This window comes from Amblyomma mixtum, chromosome 8, assembly GCF_055824585.1.
Source record: "Amblyomma mixtum isolate Tamu chromosome 8, ASM5582458v1, whole genome shotgun sequence".
NCBI classification, from domain to species: domain Eukaryota; kingdom Metazoa; phylum Arthropoda; class Arachnida; order Ixodida; family Ixodidae; genus Amblyomma; species Amblyomma mixtum.
The window spans coordinates 27376186-27383810 of record NC_143019.1 but is presented as its reverse complement, the minus strand read 5'-3'; the positions used below and the strand labels follow the sequence as shown (position 1 = coordinate 27383810).

At 41.8% G+C, this 7625-nt stretch overlaps 1 pseudogene across 1 annotated transcript; it reads right to left on the bottom strand.

The window, feature by feature from the left end:
- Positions 1–374: 374 nt before the first annotated feature.
- Positions 375–6143, bottom strand: LOC149331799 (iris pseudogene; annotated as a pseudogene). Its single transcript, XR_016285103.1, has 2 exons — positions 5890–6143; positions 375–5127 (listed from the first exon to the last, which is right to left on the bottom strand). The product of XR_016285103.1 is annotated as an iris pseudogene (transcript).
- Positions 6144–7625: the final 1482 nt, after the last annotated feature.

Genomic DNA, 7625 nt, shown 5'->3' with positions numbered 1-7625 from the left:
ATAATAAAAGCTTTATTATTTACCTTACAACTTTTAACAACATGGTGAACACACATAGATATGCCAAGCATTTTGCTGTTGTAATAACAGCTAAACTCCCACTCAATACTACAATAAACAAAAAGCTTAACAAGGCTAACAGCTGAATACTACATCTGAACAAAACTTGCTTAGTTGTACTCCATCACAGTTGATGTGCACCACTGATGCAACACTTCTTACAAATAATGACTGCTTATCAAGGAAGGCCAAAATAATTGTCATAATGGACAATAAGAAAATGTGTGTGCACTTGTGTGCCAAACAGAACCTTCATAACTGAAGTTGTGGACAGGTCATTTTGACATGGTGAAGCCAGAACTGACCACCACAACACTAGAAGTGGAATGAGAGAGAATTAGCAGCATAAAATAATTTATTTTGCCTCTAATATACAAAAACAAAATGTTGTTGTAAAAGGAGAAGCTACACGAAAAGCTTTATAGCATGTTTTGCATGTATACAAGACAACACAAGTAACATTGTACAGTTTACAAAAGAACTACAGAGCACTGCAAAAAGGCTTTTTAGAAGTACAACAAATGTGCAGTGATCGCGTGCTTTCGAAGAAAGCAGATAGTCTAAGACTATGGTAGTGCGACTATACATACCAGCAAAGATAATTCTACTGCAATCAGTAAAAACAGACACACACTGCAGTTTGCTTTCAGCAGCTTGATCAATAATTAGTCACTCTCTCTCATCAGCACAAGCACAACTTTTGCATAAGCATCGCAGACACAGTCTACAATGTTGCAATCTTCCTTTGGATCACCCAAGCTCTCTGTTAAAACAACTGACTCGAATCACAGCAACCAGATATATTATGATTTCTAAGAACCTTACAGTGCTGAACGCAGCAGATGCACAAAAGTTCAGCCAAGCCTTTCCCCGCAACATTTATCTAATGAGGTACAAGACAAACTGCAAATGAGATCAAACCTCTTCACAGAAGTTCAGCAGAAAACTAAATACCTTACACAATAAAAATTTTTCCAATCCTTGTATAAATTCGCACTAGCTCAGAGCTCTTAGCAATAACAAAATACAGTCAACAGAGTAAAAGCTCTTACCATTGTATTAAAGCATCACATTCTGACTGCTCTCATAGGAGCGAAGGCACATATGACATAATTTTCAATAGGGACAGTTGTTGCTACTTTTAGAGATCATTATTAAAAGATGTAAACAACAAAACTAATGGTTAAAACAGCATCACAGGCATGAGCACAGAAATAAAAACAGCAGGAATACTTAGAGGCACTTGAGCAAACTCAACTGCACTCCAAGGATAGCAAGATGTTACACCGAGAAGCCTCAAATTACCAACCAACTTGTAGAGATTGCATGCACAAAATATAAACTTTTTCTGGGAGTAGTCACTGGCACAACACAATTGTATTTTGCATCATTGCAAGACTTTTCTGTTGACTGTGAAACAAATGGCAGGAATAACCCCGCCAAGAGCGAAGTATGATCTAATAGAGCAGATATTTACATATTCAGATTGTCGTAAGCAGAATGCCAGGATTGCACAGAAAAAATTGCAGCCATTTTCAATAAGCCTCATATATTCACATCAATTTTCACGGTCTCAGCTTATTCCCCTCAGAATGAGTCGTTATGTAAAAAAAAAAAAATGAACACATATTTGGCAGTTTAATGTGTTCATGCTTACAAAACAAGCAAACGAAAATTGATGCTCACCGGAGACATGCGAGAGCTGCCATAAAATACAGAGCCATTCATTAAAAAAAAAAAAAAATCCTGAGTTCATATCAAATGCCTTACCAGATACCTTTGTGCTCAAGGTGTTTCAAAATGCAGTGAATTTTTTGTGTCCAGATCTGTGGAAATTACCCCTTGCATAGGAAAGATTGATTAGTGTTCGGAATGCATCCACATGTAACACTGCATCTCAAGGGGACGAAGAAAACATTCTCAAATGTACTGCAAAAATGGCATTCCACGCAAATTGCGCATGCCTATGCCAGGCAGAAAGGAACACATTAAGGCCAGTTTCGTATCTCACACGGATCAAACACTATGGTAAGTTTATGAAGTTGAGAGGTTGGTACAGCTGTTCCAGGCACTGCCATAAAATTCATCTTTCTTCCATATGCAAACACTATAATTGGTACCTCACATAAGCGGCATGCGACTTTTCAATATAGCAGACACTTAAAACAATGTACAGGTCTCACATAAAATAAATAGCTTGCACCATGAAATGTGTATATCACTGCACATACCAAACATTGGCCTTTTAAAAAAAAAATGTCCTCCTCGGGCATCACCATTTTGTTGGCTGGACTGCTGTGCACACTTAGTGCAAGCACAAAGTCATTGGTAGCACAAGCTTTCTGCACCTGTTTGGAACAGACCAAACAGCAGATGTGCCGACATCCACGTATATATGATGCTTGATTTGATTTACGGGGGTTTAACGTCCCAAAGCAACTCAGGGTATGAGGGACGCCGTAGTGAAGGGCTCCGGAAATTTTGACCACCTGCGGTTCCTTGACGTGCACTGACATCGCACTTTACACGGACCTCTAGAATTTCACCTTCATCGAAATTTGACCGCCACAGCCAAGATCGAACCCACGTCTTTTGGGTCAGCAGCCGAGCACCATAACCACTGAGCCACAACGGCAGCCTCCAAAAGAACTGAGGTGTTTACGTTCATACACTGTGGGTAAAATGCAACGATGCTGGGTTTTGGCCAATTGGCAAGTGTTTGGCATAAAACATGGATTCAGTCTTAACAATAAGGCTTTTTGCCAGGCATATCACCAGGAAATGCTTTGCTAACTTACACACGAGCCCAATATCAAGCAACTACTTGTGTTAAATTTATTAGACAAGTGATTTAATCTGCGCGCAGTTAAGAGCATTGCAGCAGAGTACGGCTACTGCTGCTGCTGATAATAATAATACCTCTACGCCTGCACCAATAACTTGGTAGCTTTGACGTCTGACTGCCAAGAATGACGTCGCAAGGTAAAATCCTGGCCATGGCAACCGCATTTCAATGAAGGCAACATGCAAAAATGCCCATGTGCTTTGTGATGTCAGTGTACATCAAATTAGGTCAGGTGGTCTAAATTCTCATGCAGCCTTCCAATATCTATGGTGACCCTCAAACCCCACATGCAGCTTCGGGTTGTTATACCCCGCGTACCATGCGAAGACAAATACGAAGCATCAACTTTCTGGCATTCCTACAATAGATGAAGCACTGTGAGAAACTTGCATAGGCGGAGGAGCCTTTTATCTCTAGATAATGCTGAGTAAATAAATGGTTATTCACAATGAAAAGCTCCTACCTACTGGCCAAAAAGAACATTATTCAGGAAGACAAGCAGACACTGAGGAGTGGCCACTTTTGAGTGGAGGCAGTTGCAGTACACCTATCACTACTACTTTCTCTGCCCTGGAAAAAGGGTGAAAATAAGAGTGCTTGTCTGTTTCTTGTTTTTTAATTTTATACATTGTGTTTTAAGGCTGCCTTTCTTTCTCTGCTAATTCCTTTATTTGAAAAGAATGTGACTTATGCGATGCATTAAGACAACGAAAATGGTTTGGTTTGGTTTATGGGGTCTAACGTCCCGAAGCGACTAAGGCTATGAGAGGCGCCGTAGTGGAGGGCTCCGGAAATTTCGACCACCTGGGGTTCTTTAACGTGCACTGACATCGCACAGTACACGGGCCTCTAGAATTTCTCCTCCAAAGAAATTCAACCGCCGCGGCCGGGATCGAACCCGCGTCTTTCGGGTCAGCAGCCGAGCACCATAACCACTGAGCCACCGTGGCGGCTAAGACAACGAAAATAAACAAGTCACCTGTTTCACTGGACATGATCAGCAAAAAAAATAAAAATGCGAAAATCTGCACCCACAGATAAACATCCATCAAGTTCAGTATACGAATCAAGCTCTCAAATATCACGCACTGAGCCAGCAAAAAGAATGACATCTGGGTCATGACTTCGAATCAAGAACATAAATGGATGGTCAACGACAAAGGGAAAGGGACAAGGAATTTCGAGACATTTTTTCTTTCTGATGAGCATTGCAGTTGCAGCTGCCGCCTCTGTGCCTTCCTCGTTGACTTCCACAAAGGCCTTGTGTAATGCAGCACTGACAACAAGGTCTTTCTTTCCGCTTATGCCAGAGAGATCTGCGTCACGCGCAAACAAGGCCCGCACACCCATTGTTCGCAGCACAGCCATTAGATCCACGTCGTGCTCAATCTTGAAACGCGGGAGACTGAGGTCAACAAGTGTTGATCCAAGTCCTTCGAGGATGACCGAAAGCTTGGAAGGCGTCAATGCTGCCTCTAATTTTTCAAGGCCATCCACTTCACTGGGGAGAAGTATCACCATGGACATTTTGTCACCCTTGTATGGTATCTCAACTGCATTGACATTCAAGTCACCGCATTCAGCAATCTTGAATTTGGATTGCTTATGCATCATGTAGACCTCTTTAGTCATTTGTTTGGACACATGAAACTTCCTCAGGGTTGTTGCATTAGGGTTGAATTTTTGATTCCAAAGACCCTTGAAATAAATGGCATTGATTAAAACAAGCCTAGTATCAGAGTCCAAACATCCCGGGGGCATCAGGTTCTTGATTTTGGACTTCGTAGCTTCTTCAACCCACGCATTGATTGCAAGCCTGGCTGCTTCAGCTTCGCTTGCGAAATTGACAGGCATCACAACACTGTTGTAACAGTCATTCAACACAGCAAGGTACTCTTTGAGAATGGTGAATGTCTTCTCCACATACAGACGATTGGCAACTTCCAAAGTCACATCCGGTGCATATGCTGAAACCTTTGAGAAGAATTCAGCAAACTGTTTGTGTATTAGGTTATCCTTTGCGTGTAGGACAGCAGCAATTTCGTTGGCGGTACGTTCCCTGGCCCCGGCAAGTGTCATCGACAGAGCAGCTGCAATGCTGAACGGCGAGACAACAATGTTCTTATGGCTGTTCTCTGAAAGCAGTACCTTGTAGAGTTCAACTGTGAATTCTGAGAGTGCAGCACTCAGGTCTGAAGACATGGTTATGCTGCGAAGGGTTCCTGGAAAGCACAGGTACATGTATAAAAAATCAGAAGTTTATGAAAGTGAACAAGCGCAAAATTGCACATATCATGAAGGCAGTCTGCAAATTGGAAATGAAATTTTAGTACTCATACTTTTTCAGTATGGTGTCGTTATTACTTGCCATTGCTAATTGCTGCCGAGCGTGAATGACTCGCAGAATGCATTTAAAATTGCTACTAACATCAATCTAGCTTTCAGTGGTAAGACCAAGGAGGTTATTATATATAAAAGCTATATATATAAACACTCCTTGGCTAAGACACAGGGCCATATATGGCTCTGGTATGACCTTTTCTCATACACAACTGGCAATGTATGGCACAGGCGTTGTGAACAACTACTGATAACTATTGATTTGGCAGTCTAATAATTCAATACCAAGGTTTTTTTTTTTTTTTTTTTGCAGTAAGTTCACAGTTTGTATATACACCAAAGTGAAAGTCTCCGAAAGGAAACTTAAGGTCTCATGTGGCGCTAAGTGGTTTAACTGGAAACCAACTGGCTCTCCCAGGGCATTGCAAGATTTCTGAACAAGCTGTCATGATTAATTATTCATTCGGAACTACTCAATGCTGGCATGAGAACCACATACCGAAGCAAGTGTATATACCAACGCAAACAAACAGCAAGGCCTACTTTTTAACTCGTTCGAGAAATGCGATCAGAATGTTTTGTACTGCGCACTAAACCAGCGAAATCGAAATAAGACTGGTTACACTGATCGCCGCGCCACTTACTTGTTTTGGGAGCACACTTGCCGGCCTCGAATGGGCGTCAACGGGCTCTGCCCCAGACGAAAACGGGTGCAGAGGCGTGTGAAAAACGGCGCTAACTAATATGGGAGTGAGTCGATGGTCGTTGACGCTAGCGCCTCTCGGAGCATAGAATTACAAAGTTACTTCGTGATTGCAGCAGTCGCAGGTTACGTCACGCGTCTTGGAATATTTGTTTGTCAACAAAGCTGTCACGCGACGGTGCCCTGTGCCCAGTGGTTAGCGGCTTTGAAAACCTAGGGATACTAGGGAACTTTCGGCAGCCTCTGCTTTCTCGTATGAAAATAGCCGGTGGACATAAGCGATTCACGTATTAAAACAACGCCTCACAATTGCACGAAAAACTGAGAGCCTGCAGCCGAGTGTGGGCAAAGGCGTAAACGTTGCGGGTGTAATACTGCAAGTTGAAAGTCATGGCATAGAACTGCGAAGTTGAACTGGCCGGGGCGTACACACTTACCGAGTTATGTTCGTCCTGCAGGCTTGTTTCAGAAACGAAAGTACGTAGGATTAACTTTTCAATTTTAAAACGTCAGCAATAGGGACAGACTGCCGTCAAACGGTGACATATTGTGAACAGTGGCGCGTATATATAACCGCCAAATATTAACGAACATCAAATTCTTGAAGGGGCAGATTCGATTTTAAGGATGATTTTTTTTGTAATGCTTCTAAGGTCGATCCCATTTCCAAGGAGAAGTGCTTGCGGGATTTGTTCTCCATCCTTGCACTGTGAATAAGTCCAGCCATGATGAAATACCCAGCAAACCAAAAACCTCTCAGAGACGTCTAGCTAGACGTCTCTGAGAGGTTTTTGGTTTGCTGGGATGGAGAATTCCTAGTGGTGCATGTTGCAAAGCAAAGGACTTTTTCAAATCAGCATTTATTCTGAGGAATTCAGCAGTTATCCGCTGACCTCTCAAAGTTATGTTCAGGAAGAAGCAGCCGGTGTTGCACTTAACATGACTTCACTCAAGCATCTTTACACAATTTCAGTGTCAGTGTCTTTCTACCATATATTCACAAACGTTACCTGCCAGCAAGCACCAATACACACTACAAGGCCACAAATCATGATTTCTATAAAGATTAACAGTTGGCAGCAAAGTTGATGTACCACAATAGAAATCAACGCACATCATCTGTGTGACATTCCTTCAAAGGCAAGGCAACAATAGTTTCCAGAAGCGACATGACACCATGTTAGGGAAATCTATAGCTATTTGGTGCCCTGACAACTCAGTCATAAGGATGTCTAAACAAGACACTTCATGACATGTCTAGTTTTTTGTAGTTGCCTCCATGATGATATATCAGCTAGCCAGAGGTATTAACAAGTTTAGTACTTTCTACATTCCTATGATTGAAAAATGACTGAATGCACAATGCTTTGCTCTCATTAATGCTCTGCCTGTTTCGCTAAGCACATATGCATGTGTGGTTCATGAAGCATGCACACCAGACGTTCTGTGTCGTTAATAAAACATAGATGACTGCTTACGTAATGACCCTTTCTCTCTTATACTGTGTGGTTACGTAAACGTTACTTCTGCCCCCTTGCCCCTTTATCTTCATGGCATGTAATATGCTGATTACATAAAGGAATGATTACAAAATTAATTGAAAAATTGATATTATGCCTCAGGAAAAGCCATAAACAGATTGCCTTTTTTATGAGAGACTACATATAGTTTCCTATT